The 23,948-nt window shown below is 42.2% G+C and overlaps 1 protein-coding gene across 3 annotated transcripts in view; it reads left to right on the forward strand.

The window, feature by feature from the left end:
• The first annotated feature begins 3,560 nt into the window (after positions 1-3,560).
• Positions 3,561-23,948, forward strand: part of USP9X (ubiquitin specific peptidase 9 X-linked) — a 94,785-nt gene continuing 74,397 nt past the window's right edge. For all 3 annotated transcript variants that reach the window (XM_033083869.2, XM_033083877.2, XM_033083885.2), the window contains exon 1: positions 3,561-3,867. The gene's annotated coding sequence lies outside the window, so the exon portion shown is untranslated. The remainder of the gene's footprint in view (positions 3,868-23,948) is intronic.

The raw sequence follows: 23,948 nt of genomic DNA on the forward strand, positions 1-23,948 counted from the left end.
AGAGATAGAGCATCACTCCAGGAGAGTCTTTACAACTTTCTGATACATCATTATAATGGGATTTTTTTCCCCCTAATTTTGAATGTTAATTTATATGTACAGTAAGTACTGCCATACGACCTGTTGTTTTCTGAGAGCTGATGGACAGTGTGTGATGCAGCATCTAAGGGGCTGAACCAGGAGAAAAAAGAGATCTTTTGTGGGTCTGTGGAAAAATTCTGCTTTCTTCCATCTGTTTTTCCTCCTTTTGCTACCCCACTGCAAAACTCCACAGCTTTACTCTGCATCAGCAGCATTACAAATTTCATTTTTGTCTACTCATGGAGCAGTGCAGCATCAGTCAGGGTTTAAGAATGGGGGATAAACACACCCATTAACATAGAGATTTTCTAAATTATTCCCTTGCCAGAATGTTTTGTTTTTCATTTTCAGCTAGTTCACAACTGGTTTCACTTTTTGTTTGATGGGCTAGCTGCAGTGCTGGAACAGGGAAACCTTCAGGGAAATGCTTCCCTTCCCCACATTTTCACACTGAATTAAAGACATCAGAAAAGCATTTATAATCACACCAACAATTCCTAATCATATCAACAGTTGTGTACAGCAGGGAATTAACCAGAATCCTGTCACAGTTCTCTGTGTGGATGCTTACTTTGGAGCACTTAGATTTGTGAATGCCTACTGACTTCTGTCTTCATCTCATGGGTATTCTTTAATCAGCAAATTATCTTGCTTGTATACTTTTGCTTCCACAGCTGCTGCACAAACTGGTAGCATTCATTTGCAGTGTTGGGGTGTGGGAACCTTCTCAGGCAGAAGAATACCACAAGGTGAGCCACAGCAATGTCCTCAGAAGCCTGAGCAAAGAGGGGCAGACATAGGGTCTTGTTTGGGGAGGAAGAATTCCACAGCCAGAAGTCTGTGTGCAGTTTGCTGGCTCAGGAATTACACAGGGCCATTGCAGACCCAATACCTTCTTTTATTTGGTGCCATAAATAGCTGTGTGCTCCAGCCTATTGTGACCTTTGATTAGCACGGCTTCAAGCAACTGCTGGTGTGCCAAGGCACTCCAGAATACACCTTTCAACCTGGCAGGAGCTCAGATATAAACAGCAATAGTTCTGGCTTTTTCCCCATGGAAATGCAAAATTCCTCTAGTATTGCTGCGCTTCCGCAAATTGTACATGAAGTAGAATCTAAAACCTGAAAAGTACTACCAAAGGTCCTGGGGAGTTGAGGAGGAATTGGTTCTTCATCTGTTCCAAGCCTAAGGTTTCAATTAAAATAATCAAAGCTTCCACTCTTTCTCTTGGCTGAAGGAATGCTTCTTCACAAGAGGGAATACTTCCTACAAGTTGTATCACCATTGTTTCCACAACTACTGTTCATATTTTTTTTTGTTGTCGACTTTTATGTGAACTGACAGTCAATTTCTTGGTGGACAATTGCCTACATTATAAAAATCCACTGATGTGTCACTCTTTGGCTCTGCTAAAAAAAGCCACAGCAGTCAGAAGGAACACAGTATTTGACCTGTCATTAAAACGAGGATCCACTTAACAATAAAAAGAAATGACCATCAACAAACACAGCCATTTATTTTTAAGGATAAATGCCAAAATATAGGCAACTACAATTGCTTGAGGTATTGCTGTGCCTCTGTAAGTTATCACAGTGAAGGACTTGAGGGAGAATACTGTGTTGGTGAGGGAAGGTACAAGCATTATATGTGCGGCTATTTTAAATGCTTTCCCTGGAAAACCAAGTGCATAAATGGGAAATAGGAGGAAAAGCTGAAAGTAGTCGATAAGGGATAAAAAAAGAGGCCACGATAACATGCCCAGAAGCATGAAAATCACACAGATAAAAGGGCTGTTTTGATGTGATTACATGTTTTCTAACCCAAACACGAAAGACTTACACTTGGAGACTTTCACCATGGTTATGACTTGTTTTTGTTGTTAAAGAAAATGCACATAAAGCTATTCCTTCAGTAAACAAACTGTTGCATTTGCACTGTGATGAAGCAGCTGCACATCCCTTGTTCTGTTTACTGAGCGGCTAACACAGCAACATACTTCAGATTTCCATCCCAAATAATACCATCTAATGATCAGCAAAAACAACTAACAGCTCTGCTACCTTAGGAAATATCAGAACTTAAAATCTCTTGGTTTTGAGCTCCAGGCTTTTACTGAAATCACCCATCCAATGTTGTTCCAACTCCTGCAATGAGCAATTGGTTTTTGTCTTTTGTGACTGCATGGTCCAAAAGATAAAACATTTTGCACAAGACTTCAGGCTGTTGGCTTGAGCCTCTCGAACAAATTACGACCTGCGGAGCCTAAATTCCTCTTGTGTTTTCAGCTCAATACCTTATCTTACACTTCTGCTCCGAAATTCTTGAATGATATTAAAATGAGACTTTGATCTTGGACTATAGACTAACAAAACTAAGCACCCCTTCAGGTACTCCTGAAGTTCGAGTTCCCCGTATGTGCCAAATTTCTGTCCTGCTACAAGGCATCCTCTCCCGTTTTTCCAGGTTTTAAACCCAGGCTTGAAGTCCTCCCGGTCGCTACATAAAACACGTACACAGACTGGGGTTCTACCGAGCTCATACTGTGGCCATGTAAATGCAGACGTATCAAAGAAAGGAAAAAGAACCAAAGAATCACGGAATATTCAGAGCTAGAAAGGACCCAGAGATCATCGACTCCAACTCCAGGCCCAGCTCAGGACACACCACGGGTCACAGCATGTGCCCTGAGCGCGCTGTCCAAACGCGCCCTGAGCTCCGCCAGGCTCGGTGCCGTGACCGCTGCCTGGGGAGCCTGCAAGAGGAACAAAAGCTCCGCGTGGCTTTTAAACAGCGCCGGTGCCGCCGAACCGGGCTCCACTCCGTGGGTGCTGAGGGACCCGGCCCCGCTCCCGCCGCGTCCCCAGCGCCGCGGGAGGCGGCCGCGCTGACGTCACCACCGGCACCGCCCTGACGTCATCATCCGGGCCCCGGCGCGCGCCCGGCGGCGCGGGCCACAATGGAGTGCGCGCGCGCGCCCAACCGACGCGAAACAGGCCCCGCGCGCGCCCGCGCGCCGCCGGCCGTGTGTATGTGTGTGTGTGTGTGTGTGTGTGTGTCCCCCATAGTCCTCATCCCCCCCCTCACCGCCGCTCCCGCTCCACACACGGACACACCAGGGGGCCGCCCGTGAGAGGCGGCCCCGGGCGGGCACAGGGGCAGCGCGCCGGCGCCGCGCTCGGGTGGCCGAACCGCCGAGCGCTGGGCCGGGTGCGGAAGGCGCTGCCGGCGCCGCCATCTTGCCCACGGGGCCCCGCCAGACGCGGCTGCGCCGCCGCCGCTGGGAGCGCGAGGAGCCGCCGCCGCCTCCCTCCGCGCTGCCTCCCCCGCTCCGCCGAGCCCTGAGCGCGGAGCTCCCGCCGCCCGGCCCGGCCCCGCCACCCCCGCCCGGCCGAGCCCCGGGCGCGCGTCCGCCCACCCCCCCCGCGTGCGCCCGGTGCCCGGACGGGGCGGAGCGGAGCGCGCAGGCCCCGGCCCAGCCCCAGCCCGAGCCCAGGCAGGGCCGCCGCCGCCGCCGCCGGGCAGCAGCTGGTGACGCAGGAAAAACGCCCCAGAGAGAGAGAAGCGCTCAGGGCCGGCACCCGGAGCGCGGGCAGCGGCTCCGGATTTACCCTCCCGCTTCCCGCCGCTGCGCAACCGAGGGGGAACCGGGGGAAGCGGAGCCGCCCCCTCAGAGCCGCGGCCTGGCATGAGACACTGCCCCGCCGGCCGCCGGGCATGAGGCAGCGCCCAGGAGGGCTCCGGGCCGCCGCAGCAGCCGCCGCGGGACGAGGGGAAGCGGTGCGGGGGTGAGTGCGGAGCTGTGCCCGGGCGGGGCCGGGCAGCTGTTTGTGCTCCCCGGGGATGGGGCTTCGCGGGCCGGGGCGCGGCTGGGGGGGAGGACGGAGCTCCCCGAGACCCGCGGGGCGTGAGGCGGCGGCAGCGCCTCCCTCGGAGCCCCGGCGTGTCGGCCCCGCACCGCCGTGTTTTGGAGGGCGAGGGAAAATGGCTGACGGCTCCTCATCCCCGGCTGCCGGCGGGGAGGAGCGCCCGGCGCCCTCGGGGGGCTCTGACCGCCCCGCCGGGGCCCCTCTGGCCGGGCCCCCCCGGTGAGGAGGGCCCGGTGCGTCCCCGCAGCGCTGCACCGGCATCGCCTCCCCTGGTTCTCGCTTCCCTTCGCACCGAACGCCATTACTGAGGTGGAGTGATTGGGGCCGCGTAGGCCCGGGCGACGCCTGGAAATCAGGCCCTGCCGAGGCGCTTTCCCGACGGTCTCAATGAAATCCAGCAGCAGCAGCTCGTTCACGCCCGCTGTAAACACTGTTAACACGTAGGCCACTCCTCTGGCCTCAGCTTCCAGCGCCCCGGCTGCCATGTACGAAAAACGTTCGTGGCTTTTTCATCTAATTCCTGCAGTTCACCGCGCCGCTTTTCCTCGGAGTTGTGTCTTAAGGCATGTCTGTAGCGATTTATTTTAGGCAGGACAGCTCTCTTCCCTTGCCCGACAGGGGTAGTTGCGTGTAGTTTGGCCACAGATACTCTCTGTTATTGTCCTCGAGAAAACGGGATTTCACCAGTTGGATGGCTTGTTGGGGGTTTTGTGTGTTAGTTACCACTGTGTTAGCATGTGCCGTCCCACTTTGTGCAGCTTTGTTTGTATACAGTGGGAATTGGTTTTGAGAATTACTTACTTGTTCTTGGGTGATTTTTTTTTCCTTGCAGAGGCATCCAGAAATGCTGGGGTAGTTTTTAAGATGCCATGTTTAATTCTTTAGCTTGCTCCTTCAGAAGTCCAGTTAGGTATTTTGAAGATTTGCAGTAGCTTGTACAGGAGAAAAAGAACCTTTCAGAAAAGAATTGTTCTTATTAAATGTTCACAGGACTTCAGACTCGCTGCAGACATATTGTGTCTGTCTCAGCTGTTTTCATGTTATCTGTACAACTCGGTTTATATTCACAGTTCTGCAGCTGTGTTCATATCACTGGACGTTTGTATCAGCCCAAAGACCCTCTGAAGTCGCAGGCTCAAAGCCAGCACAAGGCCTGCATTTGCTGACCTACTTGCAGAACTGGGGCCTGTATTTTTATAAAAAGTTGTTGAATTGGGATACTGTTATCTATTCTTCGGTATACTTGTGGCAACACTTGCTGTGACAGACCACATAACCTGTGCTTTTCAGCAGCTTCTGGGATGCCTGACAAATGGTGATAAAACTGTTACATTTAGGAGGGGGGTATTGATGGGTGTTTGGGGGATTGACCTTTATTGATTATGGAATAGAAACAGTGTCCCTAGTAAGAAGGATTTAGGAGTGACTGAAAACTGTAGGCAGCTGACTTTATTATTCATATTGTACTTGGGAATTTTTTTTTTTTCATATTTTACTTGAGAAATTTTCAGACCTTCTCACCAAAAATGTTGCTCATCGAGTTGCATATTTTTTTCAGCAAAATCCAAGTAATACATAAGGGAGTTTGTTTGTTTATTTGGGCTTTTTGGTTTAGTTTTCTAAAATAATACTTTTGGTTCTTGGACTTGAAGTAATGTTTATTCTTTGAACCAGCAAACTACAGCAGCTGATACCAAGAATTTCAGGGAGGCATGTAGAATACATGTATTGATTATTCTGTTGCAATACCTCAGACAACAACGATGCTTAATGATAGCTGTGTACAAAACCCAAAAACATAATCATAAAGCTACAGTGAAAGAAACTCAAATTATCAGCATGTTTATGGGCAGGGAAAATTAGCCAGAAATAAATGTAAGGTTGTATCATAGTAACTTTCCCCTCTCCGGTGAGTATTGTACTTTTTCTTTTGTGTGGTTGGTGTTCAGGGTGTTTCTTTTGGGAAGCTTCTGTCTTAATCTTACCTGGCTGCTGCTTCATGTCTTGCAGCATTTGCCTTTGTGGCAATTTCTCTGCCCATGGAATTGACAGGAAGACTACATCTTGAGGTGGTAATCAATAAAGACAGTGGTAGCAAAACTGTTTTCGGTCTCTCTGGAAAACTGTCACCCTTCCATAAACATTTTATTCCCCACATTGTGGTGCCTTTGTACTCAGAAATAGACCAGTGCAACTGCTCTGTGTGTTCTAAAGGCACACTTTTAGGTTTATGCATTGTATTAATAGACTGAAATTCTTAGATGAGAGACTCAAAATAAACTAAAACAGTGATTAGTGTCTATTTTGCAAAATTAAATTGACTTCTGAGGAAATAAAGGTACCTGTAATACCTTTGTTCCAAGACATCTTATATTTGAAATTAAAATTAGTTTAGGACCTTCTAGTATGAATACAGCCTTGGGTAAAAATGGATAGGAATTTATTTATTTAGTAGTTTGAACAATTTATTTTGAAATGGCTTTGAAGTTCTGTTTCTGTCAGGTGTGTATTGAAAATATATTAAATTCCATGGAAAGTATTCCTGCCCTTCCTTCTCTGGTTTAGACAAGTTCATAACTTATTTCAGATATTTGAATGGAAAATACTTTTGTGTTAGGCAGTACTCTGAGTTAGAGATCTATCTGTACATGTGTATATGAATATATATGTGTGTGTATGTGTTTACTCTTTTTTTTTTTAAAAACCATACTGTTTATCTATTCTAAGAGATCAAAAATAGGTATATTTTGAAAACATCCAGATCAAGATAGCCTCATTTGGGAAGTAAATGATTCAAAGGTGTATTACTGTTTTTAACTTAAAGCACGATTTTACTTTTTTTTAAAGACAATCCAAATCCTGTAAGAGCCTTGAAACTGCAGTACTTACTTTAATTCTTTCTGTTGTGATCACAAGAGCCTTGCTTATCCAGCACTTGAAGAGACCAGTGTGAAGATGTAAGAAACTTTGCTGGATTTTGTGTTCATTTGAAGAGTTGTAAATGTGAAGGCTTTGTGTGCTGTAGGCAGTTGTTGGCCTGGTGTGAGCGTTAAGAGTAATCTGAACAGGTCGATGTGGTTTCTCTTGTGCACCTACAAGGTTTTCTTACGTGGATGTGTCTTCATCCTCTGTGTAGCTGCACCCAGTTTTATTATCCATATCACCCCTGTTGAAAATCAGAATTGTAAGTTTAAAGCTGTACTTCAGGGTATGTTTTGGGAACACGTTTTGGGAACACAGTCTGTCTTTCATTGTAGTCCTTGTCTTTTGCAAAGCTGGCAGCGTTGTGCGCTGTTCCTGTAGATGTGTCTCATGTCACACACGTTATCTGGCATCTCTAAATACACAGCATTACTTTTATTTTTAACATAACTGAGCATTGCCTCTGATATTCCATAGCAGAGGTGAAGGAGGCAAAGAAGGTCTTCTATTTGCATGCAGTGAGACTTGGAATTTTTCTGTCTGGGAAGTCTGAGCTGCTTCAGATTCTGTGTTAGAAAAACAAAGTGACTTTTTTTCCGTGTATGAAGTCAAGTTTTTTGTTCTCTTACTAATGTAGGAACATCTGAAAGTTCTCACACTCTTATTATGAAACCATAATTCATTATGAGTTTCCTTTTTAGAACAGTTATGTTGTATTGGCTGGTTCTCTTATGCTTAAGGCTAGAACATTACTTGAGAATATGGTTAAGAGAGGTTTCCTCTGCACTTGGGGATTTAGGTGTTTTGTTTAGATTCTCCAGTAGGTAGACAGGGCAGAAAACTGTTCTGTCATTACCTTGCACTCTCAAAATGTCACCTGCTGCCTTTCTGATTCATTACATTGCCCACCTGAGCCCATTGGTGCATTGAGCACGTTTTGTAGATCTGGGTTGGTAAAGTAATTTAAAATGGGGTGTTGGTAACATTACAGAAGGGCTGTTAATAACTGTCCCCACCGTTAGAATAACTGTCCTGTGATAGGAGGAAAGTAAATAAGGTCTAAAGTAACTGGTTGTGACTTAATATTAAATTGTTTTGCTATTCTTTTATTTTTGGGTTTTGGTTTTTTTCTTGAGGGAGCTTAACAGCACAACCAGTTTCTTCTGAATTTTCTAATATTTGCTTTATTTTATAAGAAACCATTATTTACTTAATTGAGAGTTGAATTCAGTCTGCTTATTGTTAAGGCATTTTGGTTACAAGTTGTTGATGTGTTTTCAAATAAATTATAATGCCGGAAGTGAAAACCACTGGGATATAGGTGTGTTCCCAAACTTGCTTTTTAAAAGAACATTGTTGATATATGATTTTCTTAAAGGATTAGTTACTGTTGACTGTGAGAATTATTACTTGCTTTTGGTTAACTTTGTGTCAGTACAGCTCTGAAAGAGATCCATGGGATGTAGATTTAAGATCTAGGGGTGTTTAGAATGCTGGTATTATCAATTCTCTCATTAAGTCAGATTGAAGACACTTTGGAAGTAATGGGTAACTGTCAGGAATGTTACTGTGGGAAACTTTTATTTGTAGCATCCTGGATCTGCGTACAAAACCACTATGTAACCCTGTTTAGTGACTTAGTTTTCCTTACCCATGTAACTGCCAACAGAAAAATGTGATTTTCTTGCATTTAGATCTTTGCATTTCAGCAAATCCTACTGTTTGGTAGTTAGCATTTAGCTGTGGATTTACTCAGAAGAGGGGAATTCCACATTGCATCATTTCTTAGAGATGTGCTTTTTTTCCAAATTCCATTTTTGAGCTGGGATTCAAGACTGTGTTGAAGGCAAGACATCCTTGTTGCATGAGTTTCCTCATATCCTCTCTGTTATAAATTGCAAAAGACTTCTTTTTTTTAACAGAAGCGTTCAAATTACTGCTTTAAAGTAATGAAAAGTATGCAGAGGGAATTTCAGGGCTGTCTTTTCATTAAGCTTTCATGTAAAATACCCAAAACTCAAGTAATAGAAAATTGTTCCTAGAAGAGCCTTTAAGACAAGTAGCACTTTTTTCTAACTGTCTAATGGCAACATGGAATGACAGAAAAATGCACGTTCCAAATTCCATAGGGTTCAGTGCTTAAATCATTTAATTGCTGCTTAATCTTTTTTTTTAGCTTCAGCAGGACTAGGTGTGGGAAGAAGAGAAGGTTTGGTTTTGTGTTGGGATGATCTTAACTGTAGCAACATGAAATGGTGAAAGAAGGAAAAAAAGATTGTTTAGAAATGTGTTCAGTCAGAAAAATCAGTAGTGCTGTGTGTCAGTTATGATCTCTCTGTTACCAGAGAGGCTTTTTTGGTTGGAGGAGAGTGTCCTCACTGCCACTGTGGTGTGGGATAGTGGGGACAGTCCTGTGTTGGCTGTGGGTGGAACTTCAGTTTTTGTCCAGAAATAAATGTGGCAGTGAGGAGAAGAAAAGTGTCTTTTTAAAATATAAGATAGGAATGAACACTGTTGTTTAAACATACTGGTATCTTGGTAAATGAGCCTTGAGTTGTTTGTTCTTCTGTTGTTTTAGCAATAAAGTATTTCAGTGTGTTTTTTAGTAAAATTCAACAGGACAAGTCCCTGAATTTGAAACTTAAATAAGAAAGATGTATCTGTTTAACTTAATTTATAGGTGAATAGGCCCATAAAGTAGTAAAATTTTGATAAACTAAAAGCTTAAACTATAGTTTAAACTATGTTTTAGACTTTGTAGATTTCTGATTTAGAAATATAATATTAATTGTTTGATAATTTCTGATGTTTTCTTTTAATGTGTTTTCTTGAATCTTTTAACTGTGAGGATTTCCCTTTTTTTTCCATCTTAAATTGTGACATAAGTCCTCTGGAGCTTGAAGATGTAACTCAAGTGGCTGGTTCTACAGTTTCAGGTTCCAGTTTTGCACAGCTCTCCATGTCTTGACCTGTCTTTCACACAGTGTTTTATTAACCACAGTGGGACTTTAAAATCCCTGCTTTTCCTTGAATGCTTGTAGTGGTGTGTGTATATAGATATGTGTGCACACACTCATACAGTGGGACTTTTTAAAGAGGTTGTACTGACTTTTTTCTCTAGGTGAGGTGGTAATGTCAGATTTCTAAAGTGCTTTGCAGTTCTCTTGCTGTGTCGGGATGTCCCTGTGTTAGTTTTGGTGATTAGCAGGAGCATAAATTCTAACAGCTTGTGTTCTTGTGGCAGTTCAGCCAGGTTGCTGTGGTTGACAGTTGGTTATATGTCGAGTAAAACTGTAGCTGAAAACATGAATTCCCTTTGTGCCATTTGGAAATCCATTTTTTCCCCTTTCCTTCCTTGTATAGGATTGGAAAAATAAGGTTGGGATTTTTTTGTTGTTTTTTTGGATGGATGCCGCAGCCCTCAGTCGAGTGGTGTTTGGTGAGATGATCAGTGAGTTCAGTGGTAGTGAAACCTTGCTGCAAGCTAACATGTAATGAAAAAACCCCAATCAGTCCCAGCCTCTGGTTAGCAGGTGTATGACTGGAATTTTCCACTGATCTGCACCATTCTGAAATTTTTGACTAGATGAAGGAGGGTTTGGTAATTCATTCTGTCATGAGTGTTCCTTTTGTTTTCTATCACTTTCCTGCTAATGGTATGAATATTTAGGACCAGTAGAACTCGGGGTGTGTTGCCTGGAGGCAGCTGGAGGAGGATAGTGGTTAATTTAGTTTCATTATTGACAGGTAAGAGCCAATGTAAGAGTTTAATTTGGAGGTTCCACTGCACTGTGTTGGTTGACCCTTAGATGGTACTTCAGAAAATGATCTTTTTCTGAAGTTGAAATTTTGTATTAATACTCAATGCATTGTTTGTGTCCCATTTACCCAGGTACAAGTATCACCCTGAGGGCTGAGGTGTTGTGCAGGTTATGGACATTATGTAGGCCAGCAGGATCAAAATCTCTCCTGCTTCGTGCTTTCAAGTATGTGCTTACACTATGCTACACCTGAAATACAGTTTGAGGATTTGGCAGTGTTGATGAGTCACTGCAATTCTTTGTGGGTGTGAAAATACAATAAACAAGTAGTAGTTCACACTTAAAATGAAGACTGATACTTTAGTTTTACTTTCAGTTAGTCTAACAGTTAGTTAAGTCTAGTTAGTTAGTCTAAATTGCAGTTGTGCACTAGAATTCTTTATTCCATGTATTTGACATAATCAGTTTAATCAATTTAAGTTCTTGTCTTAGAATTTTGTTCCAGAAATGGAGGGGGGGAGGAGAAGCCTGAATAACCATGTTGACATTTAAACAGTTCAGTTGCAATGATTTTTACTTTGATAGCAATTGTGAAGAAGTTACTTTGGGGATACATTTCTGTAGCTATAAAAAACTTTGTGTCTTACATAGGCTGCCAAAGTGTTTGTTTCCTTTTAAGATATTTTCATTATTTTTATGATGATTTTCTCTTTATAAGAAAATGTAGGTTTGCTCCTACTTGCCTGTTTGGTCAGGTGTTAGTAATCTGCTTTGAAGGAGAGTTGTCTCTGCTGAATAGCTGATGTTCTGTTTCCCCAGGATTGGTGATGCTTGGAGACACTGCCTAACTGTGAATGAGAGTGTCTGCATTACAGACAACAACTTGTCACAGGGTGCATATAATCAGTTGAGTTTTTTCTTTGCCTTGCTGCATTTGTAAATACGAGATTAATGTTTGAGGTGGCTTGTTCTTGCAGAGATACTTGATAAATGGAAAAGTTTTTCTTCATATTACTTTATCAGGATGTGGGGCTTGTATTTCAGAATGGATTTCTCAACAGAACTAAATGCTTATTTTTAAAAACACATCCATTATTAGTTTTTCAATCAAATTGTCAGATGGCTCAGTGAAGTTACTTTAAAATTGTGCGTGGTGAAGAACAAATGATGCAAAGAGCCTTGGGAAAAAAATTACAAATCATGGCCTATATAAGCATTTTATAAGCATTTAAGAACCATTTAGGGGAATGGATCCTGTGATCCATCCTGGCCTTGAACACTTCCAACAGTGTGACATCCACAACTCTGGGCAAACTGTTCGAGTGCTTCACCACCTTCACAGTAAAGGTTTTCTTGCTATCCCCTCATCTAAACGTACCCTGTTCCAGCTTAAAGCCATTTCTCCTTGTCCTTTCTGTACATGCCCTTGTCAGAAGTCCCTCTCCAGCTTTTTTCTAAGTCGCCTTTATGTACTGAAAAGTGCTCTAAAGTCTCCCCATAGCCTTCCCTTCTCCAGGCTGAGCAACCCCAGCTCACTCAGCCTGGATTTATGGCAGAGTTGCTCTGGCCCTCTGGTCCTTTCCTTATCCCCTCTGGACCAGCTCCAGCAGGTCCAAGTCTTTCTTGTGCAGGGGACCCCAGGGCTGGACACAGCAGTGTGGGTGGGATGTCACCAAAGCAGAGTAGGGGAACAGAATCCCCTCCTTCACCCTGCTGCCCACACAGCATTGAATGCAGCCCAGGACACGTTTGGCTTTCTGGCCTGTGAGTGCACATTGCCTGGGTCATGTTGTGCTTCTTGTCCCTCAGCACCCCCAAGTCCTTCTCAAAGCTGCTCTTGTTCCATCCTTTACCTGGCCTGTGCTTGTGTTTGGGATTGCTCTGACCCGTATGTAGGGCCTTGCACTTAGTCTTGAACTTGAGGTTTCTCTAAGTTTACATAAACATGGAAAATGGGGAACTAGGAGAATGAAGCTTGTCATTAAACTGGTGTTTTCCCACCCCCCATAATTAGGAACTCTTCATCCTACTGGATCCTTGACTCATTCAGTCAGGTGGAATTGGATTGTCATTCAGTATTTTATGTATATTTTATGTGTGGAATTCTTTCTGTAAACGCGTGTGTGACATCAGTCTAAACACTGAGTAGAATTATTCCTCTGTTAATAAGCCTGATAGGCTCTTTAGGTTCTTTCCATTCTCCTCCTATACATTACCCAAATATTAATCAAAAAGCTTGTGTTGTCTGTGTTATTGATGAAGAACTGAGACACAGAGACTGTCAAACCTACCTCCTGTTGTAACTTTTCAGTGGATTTTTGTTAGATATTCAGGTGCTATGTAGTTTTGTTGGCTTAAGTTGCTGTTGTACCTCCTCACTTTCTCACTTTTCTCTTTCTTTCAATACCCAGAAGAATGAAGGGAGGACAAAAAGGTTAATCTGAAAAAGACTGGTGTGTTCTCCAGCAATGTTTTTGTACAAGACACATGTTCTTTGGGGAGTTCTATATAGCTGTCTTATAAGCCAGAGATTTCCCTTTGATTTCTGAGGTTCTGTTTCTTTCCTTATAGAACATCATTAAACTTCTGTGTCAAATAAGGTACAGACAATTCTTCTTCCTGGTGCCTCAGTTGATTACTGTTGACCCAGGGGACTTAGTTTGATGGAAATGAAATTGCAGTGGAAACCAGATTACTCTGAAAATTCCAATTAGGTAGGAGAAAAATGACAAATTGAGCCTTTGACAAATACAGAGAGCATGTTGTGTCTGTCTCTCATGCAGACACAAAATTTTGTGAAATGAAAACTTGTGAAAAAGTCTTAGGATGTTGAATGTCACAGTGGTGTAGGTGCTGTACTCGGCTACTCATACTCTGTCATTTCTAGTTTTATTTTTATTATTATTATTTTTTTATCTGAGTTTCCAGGTAATACTTGAATAGTAGTTTTGCTTATGGTTTCGTAACTCTGGCTTTTTTTGGTTTATTTTTGGGGGTTTGTTTGTTTGTTTGTTTTGGGTTTTTTGTTTTTGTTTTTTGATCATCGGAAGTAAAATTTTTGCCACCTCTGTTATTTACAACTTCAGTGTTACTTGCTGTAGCTTTGTCCTTAAGTTGTCTGCTTGTAGTGAGATTATTCAAAGTATTAGTGCCAGATAATTTTCCTGACTCACTGCAATCTGCTGAGTATTCCACTGGCTTTATCATAATTTCCAGGACAGTTTGTTACCTTCACCTTCTCAGACTTCTTGCACTTGGCATTTGCTGTGGCAGCTTAATATTTCTTTCATGACTGAACTTGTGCTGTTGGTGGACTGACATTCCTGGCATTTATCATCTACTGAACAGCTTTCTCTGTGCACTTTCCTGTGATATCTGTTATGCCTGGGAAGAATTTTGGTCTTTATGACTTCTCTGTATTATAAAGACTCATCTGTACTATAATGTACGTGAACCTTGGTTGTATGTTAGTTAAATGTGTGCTAATTGTAACGATCTGTGTTCTGTTTTCTTCCCATTCTCTCATCTTCTGGGGTGTAATTTCATGAGAGATTTGCAGTGATGCTGAAAAAGTTGGTTCTATTCATGGTTATGAGTTCTTCCTGTTTCTCCTGCCATTGTTAGTGTTCATACGGCATATGATGCAGCTGAAAACTAAAATGATTTTATTCCTATCCTCCAGTTACCTTTCAGCCAGATTGGCTGCTTGATCTGGCTGGTGATGTGGTGATGCAAGGGCTAATTCCATAGTGGTGAAAAAGTGGTTAGGATGGAAGCCAGCAGTATCACCCTCCTTCCCTTCTTGTCACAGTGCAGACTTCCCTGATTTCAAACAGAGAGGCTTTACACTGAGCTAAGACTTGTCCGCATGCAGAAATATGAGATTTATTTTCTAAAATTTATTGTACTGGGGGATGAGATTGCAGTGTCACACTGGGATTCAAACAGTAGAAGCAGAATAGATCCATGCACACACTGTGGTGGCCAGACTGCCTTATTAGAGTCTGTCACTCACGTGGTGCTGGTTTAAGCACTGTCCCTGAGAAGAACAGGTCCAATGTTCTTGTCTCTCCTGGCCTGTTGGTAGCCTCAGCTCTGGAGTGGAATCTTTGTAGGCTGTTTTGTGACTGAAGGGAAGGCTCCTTAGCAAGGGGGTTTATGGGATTGGCAATTCATGGCATTATTTCAGTACAGCAGCAGTATGTGTTGTGGATTTTTAATTTTGTGTGTGGTGAGTTGTGGTTGTTTTGAATGACTTTCTGGTTTTTAGATAGCTGCAACAGAATTCTTAAACCCATCCTCAGTCCTTAGGATGTGATAATAGTTGATTGTTTTCTCCTGCATTTCTCAGTAAAGGTTATGACATGCTTTTAAATAGGCTTTATGGATACAGGAACACTGTGTTTCTGGGACAGTGGTGTCACTTCTTGGTTCGGTGGGGGGGGACTGAACATAGTGGAAATAATTCTCCTATTTCCACTCTTGCTTTCTTCTGTACTTTCTGGGGGCTTCTTGTGCCTTTCCAACCTTGTCTGCTATTTATCTTTCTGCATTCATATCAAACTACAGCCTTTGTGTTGGCAGAAGGAACATGAAGGCAGTAGACAAAACTGCTGTTCTGTTGCCACTTCTTAATTCCCTGTAGAGGGGCCAAGATTTTTAAGGGGACTTGTTACACAAGTTGTCTGGAGCAGGTAGATGGTTTTCAGGGATTTCTGGAGCATTCAGTCTGCCTAGGAAGGTGGACTTGTATGAATTTGCTTGGAATGGAGCATGTTTAAGGCAGACAATATTAAAAGACATGAGCTATCATCTTGTAACACCTCTAAGGAGTTTGTGCAAGCTGGATTTTTCAGGCTAAGTATCTTCTCACTGAAATGGTTGTAAGGCAGCAGAAAATGTCAAAATGTTTACTTGCAGTTATCTGGCATGGAACAGTACAAAAATCGCCAGGCTGAGTAGGCAGTTGGTACGTTGAAACTAGTTGGAAGTTTGACTAAGTTTGTTAAACAGTTGTGAAGAAGCTTATTGAAATGGGAATTTTAATGCTGGTCTCACTTTCTTCTGTATTAGAGATATTTGAATTACACTTGTCAATAATGATGATAGAGTTTGGGTGCTTGTGCTTAGTTTGTGCTGATTAAATATTACATGAAAAGCACAGTTTTAAAAAAAGTGAAATTAATGCTAGTACAGTAACAGGAATGCTTAGATATTTTAATTTAAAACATTTAAAAATATCTAGGTATTTCAAAAAGTTTCTTTTGTCATGATTCAAGAATGTAATCTGCTTCCAACTCAATACCTATTGTAGGTGCTGTATCATGCTTTAATTATTTACAATTAACCAAGCAGTAAGTTATGTTGATTTTATGCTTTGTGTGAAAATTTCCATAATATGTTGGTAATGTCACAGAATACTAGATGTAAAGACTACTACCAATTAATTGATTTTCTTTAGTTCAGTGTTTAACACAGTTTAGAGACGCCATTAGGTTTTCCATAGGGAACATGAAGGGAGATTCCTGATTTTTTGCAGGCCAGTTTTAAACTCCACTTCTCTACCAGAATCTTTACAGTCCAGCTGCAGTATTGGCATTGGGTGCTGCACACCACAGTGACACATCAGGTGCTGTGCATAAGCAGGGTTTAAGAAATCGTGTGCAAGTAACATGTAAAAACAACATCGTAGTAATATCCCTAATTTATGGGCTGAATTGCTTTAGCCAGCATTTCAAATATTTATAGTCCTGAGCTTTGCAAAGCCTTAAGTGCAGTATATATACTATAAATAAGGCCATGTTTTAAAGCTGCAAGTGGGACAAATCTGCACAATGCCATTATCCTTCCTTCACATACTTGAGAAAGAATGAAGGTAGCAAAAGCCATTCAGCACTTACCAGTGGCCTGGTAAAATGCATGAATTTCATCAGAAGTTACAAAATCCACAGTTGTTTGTGGATCTCTAGAAGAAACCAAGGCTAGGGATGGCACTGAACGTGAATGGGGATTTGGACATCAGTATGGTTTGGCACAGTCTTCCAAGGGTGGAATGTTGAAGGGTTATTTCCTTTTTTTACTCTGTTCTGTAGGAAGAATTGGAGTTGTGAACAGTATTAAATGGCTCTAGTACCTCAAAGGGAGTGTTTTGATTTAAACTTTTCTAATTAAGGTTTTTGGATTTTTGTCTGCAGTTAGTATTATCTGTAATCTTCAGGCAGTTGGACTAGATGATTGTTGGAGGTCCCATGCAGATGAACAAAATAATTCTGTTCCTGAATATTCCTGTAATTGGAGGAGGAAGTAGATATTTCATCATTTTAGCTTCATCAATCCTGCCTATGAAATTGTGTTAAAAAAAAAAGAGCTTTTTTTGTGAGCCCTGCAACAAAAGAGGAAAACAACATCCAGGGAAGTTTCAGAGGTTTGTCTTCTGTTTATCCTCTGCTAGAGCTAGGGTTGTTAATTATGAAGGGTTTGACCCCCACTCATAAAAAAGAAGTGAGATACTCTGTAGATGTCTTTTGGAATTTACAAGACCCATGCTCTTCTCTAGTTAACAGTAGGACCTGACTTAGAGAGACATTGTAGAATCTAATGCAACCTAAAATAACAATAAAACCTTCTTGCATAAATTACAAAGCCGAAGTTTGGGATGTGTACTATCAGTGGCTTTACCACTACCTCACAATATTTGATACAAACCCCAATGTTTTTACCAAGTTAAAGGTCCAAGCATTTGATGATGAAAGAAGAAAAGAGCCTTAAACACTGCCAGGGTTGAGCATCTGCAACCTTCCTGGGCAGCATGTTCCAGTGTCATCCTCAAACTGAAAAATTGCCACCTAATACTTAACTGAAATTTCCCCTCTTTCAGTTCGTGCCCATTACTCCTTTTCCTGTCACTTCCTGCTGAAGAGTTGTTCTCCAGTTTCCCTGCAGACCCACCCCCCCTTCAGATACCGGGAAATTGCTGTGAGGTCTCCACTCAACCTTCTCCTCTCCAGGCTGACCAGCCCCAACTTTCTCAGCCTGTCTTTGTTAGGAAGATGCTCCACTGCTCTTACTAACTTTGTGACTTCCTTGCTCCAACAGTTCCATGTCCTTACATTGGGGACACCAGAACTATACACAGCACTCCCAAGTGGGTCCTCACCAGAGAAGAGTAGAAAAGGAGAATCAAAAGATGTTAGAGACTGCCTGAATTTCTCTACTGCATTGTAACATGCTTGTCTGATAAAATTTATAGGAAAAAAATAGAGTTAAAAAGAATGAACCTTTACTGAGTGAAACCAGAACTATTAACATGGTTTTAACAAGCAGGAACACATTCCTAGCCAAACCTTTTACCTAGCAATTCACAAATTCATACTGTTAATATATTACCAATTACATAGATAAAACTGTAAAATGACTAATAAATCTGGTACATGGCACCCAAATGAATGGGGTGACAAGCACTGAGAAGACACAGAGTAATATGAGTTATCTGGTAAGGTTGGCACAATAAAATGTGCACTAACACAGCCATCAAGTCATTTACCTAGAAAAAGCACATACAGAAGACTTTGTATATATTGGTGAACTTGACAAAAAGCACAGTTCTTTTACAAAAGCAGCTGCCTGTGAGCACCACAATTGTATGTTTGTAGCAAGAATAAACCTTAGCACTGTCTTTTTAATAGAAACATATAATTTTGGTCACAAAACTGATAAGAAACTTGTGAATTCCAGCCTTTTACATCTAGAAAAAAAGTAAGTAGCCAAGAAGTTCTCCCTCCACACCAGTTTGCTGCCCTAGTGAGATGAGAGTGCAGTGGGATGAATCAAATATCTGAGCCCATTAGAGAACATGAGAGATCATCATTGCCAAGGTAGCCTGGCTGTTCTGGGGTTTGCAACTATTTATCTACTCCCTTACAGTTAGAGAATAAAGATGTCCTTTTAAGATTGCTGTTTCTATTCTCTTTGACTTTTGAGCTTATCAAAGAAGGAAGAGAATGGAGAAATCAGCAGACAAGAACTACACAAACTGTATTTTTAACTGGCACTTTCCTTTCAGAAAAATCAGAACTGCCAGTTAGGCACACAAAATCAGGAAGAGCAGGAGAGCCTACCTTTTCCTCCAGCTTTTGAGAAGAGGGTACAGCATTTCCTACACACGATATGGCATCTCCTCCTTGGTTCTGAAACCCTAAATTATAAATACAGTGAGGCATTATTTCAAGCTAGGAGCTTTTAAGCTGTGGACTTCAAGAACAGATCCAATACATCTAAAATGTGTCTTTTGCAGGTTTTATGACTTGTGATGCAAGAAAACATTTGACTGCTTGAATTAGCACACAGAGCTAAGAAAAGCAGCTGATACCACTACCACCTATATATAGATACACTTTCAGTTGAAAGTAACGTACATAGAGGGAAACCATCTTTAAACATAACTCCTAAAGCACAAATGATAAAGAGTAACATGTTTGGTAAAAGTGTTCTTTGTACCAAGCGAAAAGGGAAGATGCCAAATGCGTTCCCAGAACGCTGGGACTGTTCTGTGCTCAAGTGGATTGGATGGTGAACTTTGCTCCATAGATTGCAGAGGTGTAGTTGTTACATCGGCTTTTGAATTGGATGAATCCAGGCCCAAACTATGGATTTACCAACCAGGAGTAAGGGACCAAGAGCATTTAATCAGTCATCAGCACAAACTTTAAAAATACTATTTTCTTGAAGTAGTGATAGATACAATGATACAATAACAATTGCTCCATAGATGATGAATTACCAGCCTCAAATGTATTCCTTTGCTGTGCCTGAACTGTTTCATGGCTGCTGGAAAAGGACTGGGTTTGCAGATGGACCTGAAGTATCAACTTAATCCTAGTTGCCTCTATTGCCAAGAGCACATTTTTGGATTGCAGAAGAAAAGCTTCATGCATAAATAAACCATAGCATAATTGGAAAAAAATATAACAGTGTGAATTAGGTCTGATTGAAACAAATTATATACTAATGTTCTTTGATATTTTTTGTTGTTTTAGTTTTGAAGGTGTTTCCTGTTGTAGCTTGTTCTATTAACACAAGGTAAAAGGAAGTCTTACCCACTTCTTTGCATGTTCGTTGGGAATTCAAGGAAAGGGCTTTATAGTAAATGAAAGTCGTGGTTCAAAACATATAAGCATTTTAAAATAAATTTTTGAATTTACTAGCTAGAAGTCACTTAGTAAGTTTGTTTTTCTTAGGTTCTAGTGTATGCGTTTACCAGTGCTTTTAGGATTTACTGGATTCTGTTCTTAAAAAGTCTGGGGTTTTTTACTATCACAACTAAAATTTTCATCTCTCACCATAAAACCCCATGTTATTTAGCTGCTTACCAGTGCCTTGAATGTAGTTTCTTCACTGCTGGGAAATGTTTAGACCAGTAATTTAAATAGTAGAATTTCAGGGGCTCTACATTTATATCCCTCTTCTTTCTGTCACTGAGATACACTGAATATCCTTGAGGATGTATTTTGATACCAGTTGAACCAGTGTAACTCCCAGTGAAAGCTCCTGAGCATTGAAGGAATGGTTGTACAGGATGGGAGGCCCAGTCCTGCTCAGCACTTTATCTGAGCACCTGTGGAAAAGCATGAGAGCAGGGCCACAGCTCCCTGAGGGGAACTCAGTTAAATGTCTTAACATTTGGTGGGTTTTTGTGTAAGGCATTGACTGAGTGCTGTTTGTTTGGATTCATCTCTCTTTACTGTCACATGAGCAAAGCACTTCTTCAGAACAGGAGCTGAAACTGCTTTTCCATCTGGGAGCCAGAACTAAGTGTGTGATCTGAAGGCCTGTCCATTCATTACATTGTTTGTGAAAAATCATCATGTGCTGTCAGTAACCAGGGGTGCACTGGCTGGCTGTTACATATCCCAAGAATTATTGGCAGGTGAATGTCATCTGGAGAAAGACACCTGCTGCTGCTCTCCAGTTCCCTTTCAGGGCTTGGCCTACAGCAGTTACTGCTTTGAAGGAAGAAAGTCCTTTGACATAAAGGAGGGTTTCCTTTTTAATTTAAGTCTTTTGGGAAGTTATTCCTCATGGAAGCACCTCTCCTCTGAAGACACACTGGCAGGCTTGGGGCTGTTCAGCCTGGAGAAGGCTCTGGGGAGACCATAGAACCCTTCCTAGTATTGAGAGGGAGTTTTCAAGAAAGCAGGAGAGGGACTTACAGCAAAGGTGTGTAGTCATAGGACAGGGACAATGGCTTTAAATTGAGAGTAGGTTTGGAGTACACGTTAGGTAGAAATTACTTCCTGTAGTGAAACATGGCACAGGTTGCCCAGAGAAGCTGTGGATGCCCCATCCCTGGAAGTGTTCAAGGCCAGGTTGGATCAAAGGAACAGCCTGGTCTAGTGGAAGGTGTCCTGTCTGTGACAGTGGGTTGGAACTGGATGATCGCTATGGTCCCTTCCAACCCAAACCATTCTGTGGTGCTGTGAAACAAGGTAATACATTTTGAGTATTGTCAGCTTTGTTGCCTTGATGTGCAGAACCAAATCCTGTTGTCAGCCTTGGCGTGTACACTGTTTGTTTTGATTAGAATTTCTTGGGCTCCAAGTCTGGAAGTTCACTTTCTGTGCTCTTACTGCTTGTTTAAAGTCATGTGAGTGCTGCATGTAGGAGCACCTTGTGCAAGGTGGAATTGGATACTGTTAAGTAGATGTATCTTAGCTGAGCTTAGTCCCAGCACCAAGTTTGAAATTAAAAAGAGAGGAGTCCTGAAATAACTGAAGTATTTTTGTTATGTGAATTTGAGGGCAAATAGAATTATATGTTTACATGAATCTTCTCAATGTTCCAGAAACTTATGCTACCAATTGACTTAATTTCAGGTATATGACATGGAATGATCACCAAAAAAGGTTACTTGAAGTATTTTTCAATGAGAATAGTTTCAGTTTGTAACCATTACAGTTATTCAAATTCAGTCTTGTACTGTAGCATTAAGACATTTATTGCTTTGAACTAGTGTTGGAACCTGATGCAGTTGACTAAGTCTCATATACACTCACTTCTTTAGGAAGAGAAGGAATTGAAAAGGTTTTCTTTTTTGTAATATATGCTATTTGAGATAACATTTTCTGATTGCTGCTTATCAGATACTTTTTAAATGTTGAAAGTTAGATACTTCTTGCTCTACTGAATGGCAGCTTAACGACAGGTTTTGCATTAATCATTGAATGCATTTCACTTTCAGTGCGTGTCAGTGTTACTGAGTGAAATGCTGCGACCTTCAGTTCTCTATTCTGATTATGTAAATAATTTCCTCCTTGCTGAAAGATACGAGGCACAAGGAGGAAAGAAAATGGAAAATGTGTGGGGGTGTTTATATATTGTAACTACTGAATTAGGTCAGTGTTACAGATTTGGGGGAGGTGTTTCCAGTTGAGAAGTCGTTTTGGTTGAAATAAAGGAATAGGGTAGAAGTCTAGAATTTTTAAACTAGAATCACATCATAATCCTTGTGATGACTCAGTATTTATTAAGGTTTTAAGAAGGCAGTTCCTAGAATCCTGTATGAAACAAATCAGTGATACCTTTCAACCCCAAATTAGTATTGCTGTTGTTGAGCCTTTTTGCAGTGCAGCACTTGTGATGAAGCACATCTGTGAGCTCCTGTTTCATGGGAACATCATTCTGTAAATAAATTGCTGTATGGTTGGTAGAAAGCTCTGTTGCTACGTGTTAAGCAGACTTTTACTCTGGCATTCATTGTTACTGCATGGCAAAGTAGATTTTGTGACATATGTCCTCACTTGTGTATAACCAGAATATTTAAGTTAAAGGAAAAATAGGTCTGTCCCCCTAAATAGGGCTTAGGTAATGCTCATGAATAATAAAATGTGTTTTGAGTTCTGCCTCTGTCATCTGGCACCTTGCATTTGTTTTTTTCTGAGACTGTATTTTAAGTAGTTAATTCAGGGGAAAGGGCTGTATGTGTTGGGGTATTTCAGTTACTTTTGAGGAGGAGACTTGGAGTAACTCAAAAGAAGACCATTCCAGAAGTGAGCTGTATTAGAAAATTGTGTTTGTTCCTTTATCATTGCACACTAAGATGCCATCCTTTTATTTACTGTGGCATGTTATCCTGTAACAGAGTATTGTGTACATATTTGCTTCTTATCTACCACTTATCCAGGAACCCACATCTGATGTTTTTCCCCTGGCTTTTGAAAAGGTGCTTGATTTCTCTCCAAAACAAAATTGACCTATTCTGCCACATAGGCGTGAGTAAGATTGCAGACTGTGGAAGCAGAGCTGAGGTTCAGGTGTGCAGCTGCACTGGAGGGTTGAGCCTGGGAGCAGAGGCCCCTCCTGGAGGAGAGTGCTGTGCCTGGTGTTCTCTGTGTGGGCAGCAGGGGCTCTCCTGGAGTGCTGCTTGCACTGGATGGTGCCTTCTGAATGGGGACCATACAGAGTCAAAAACCTACAGTTGTCTTTTTTGGGGCTACTGAGATTCCAAAGAGTCAGCTGGAGCAAAAGCTGATTTAGTGGTGGATCAGGGTGACATAAGGAGATGAGAAGAATATGTCAAATAGGAATTTTCTCAGTTGGCAGCAAAAGCAAGTGTCAGTGGGATTCGACTCAGTCTTCATAGCCTCATACAGTGCTTGATTAGCAGTGGAGGAGTGAGTTTGTCCCTTAAAAGGATTCTGTCTCCGTCTTGATCCTGTGTTAAAACATCCATTCAAAGCTTTGGGTAAAGGTGGTAATTTCTTTTAATGTGGCTTGTACCTGGTATATGGCAACCCTGGATGTGTGGAACAGACTGGGGAATGAGGTACTGGAAGGCAGTGCTGCAGAAAGGGGCATGGGAGTCCTGGTTAATGGAGAGTTGCATGTGGGTCAGCAGTGCCCTGGCAGCCAGGAGGGACATCCATGTCCTGAGGGATGTAAGGCCCAGCATGGCCAGCTGGGCAAGGGAGGGATTGTCCTGCTCTGGGCTGGGACAGCCTCACCCTAAACTGGTGCCCAGCGATGTGAGAAGAGCCACGAGGATGGTGGAGGCCATGAGGGGAAGCTCTGTGAGGAGGGGCTGAGAGCACTTGATCTCTTCAGCCTGGAGGAGACTGAGGGGAGAGCTCAGTGCAGTCACAACTTCCTGGTGAGGGGCAGAGGAGGGGCAGGCACAGATCTCTGCTCTGTGTGACAGTGACAGGACAGAGGGAATGGCCTGAAGCTGTGTCAGGGCAGCTTTGGGTTGGGTATCAGGAAAAGGTTCTTCCCCCAGAGTGGGATTGGGCACTGAACAGAATCCCCAGGACAGTGGTCACAGCA

This window comes from Catharus ustulatus, chromosome 2 (genome assembly GCF_009819885.2).
Source record: "Catharus ustulatus isolate bCatUst1 chromosome 2, bCatUst1.pri.v2, whole genome shotgun sequence".
NCBI classification, from domain to species: Eukaryota; Metazoa; Chordata; class Aves; order Passeriformes; family Turdidae; genus Catharus; species Catharus ustulatus.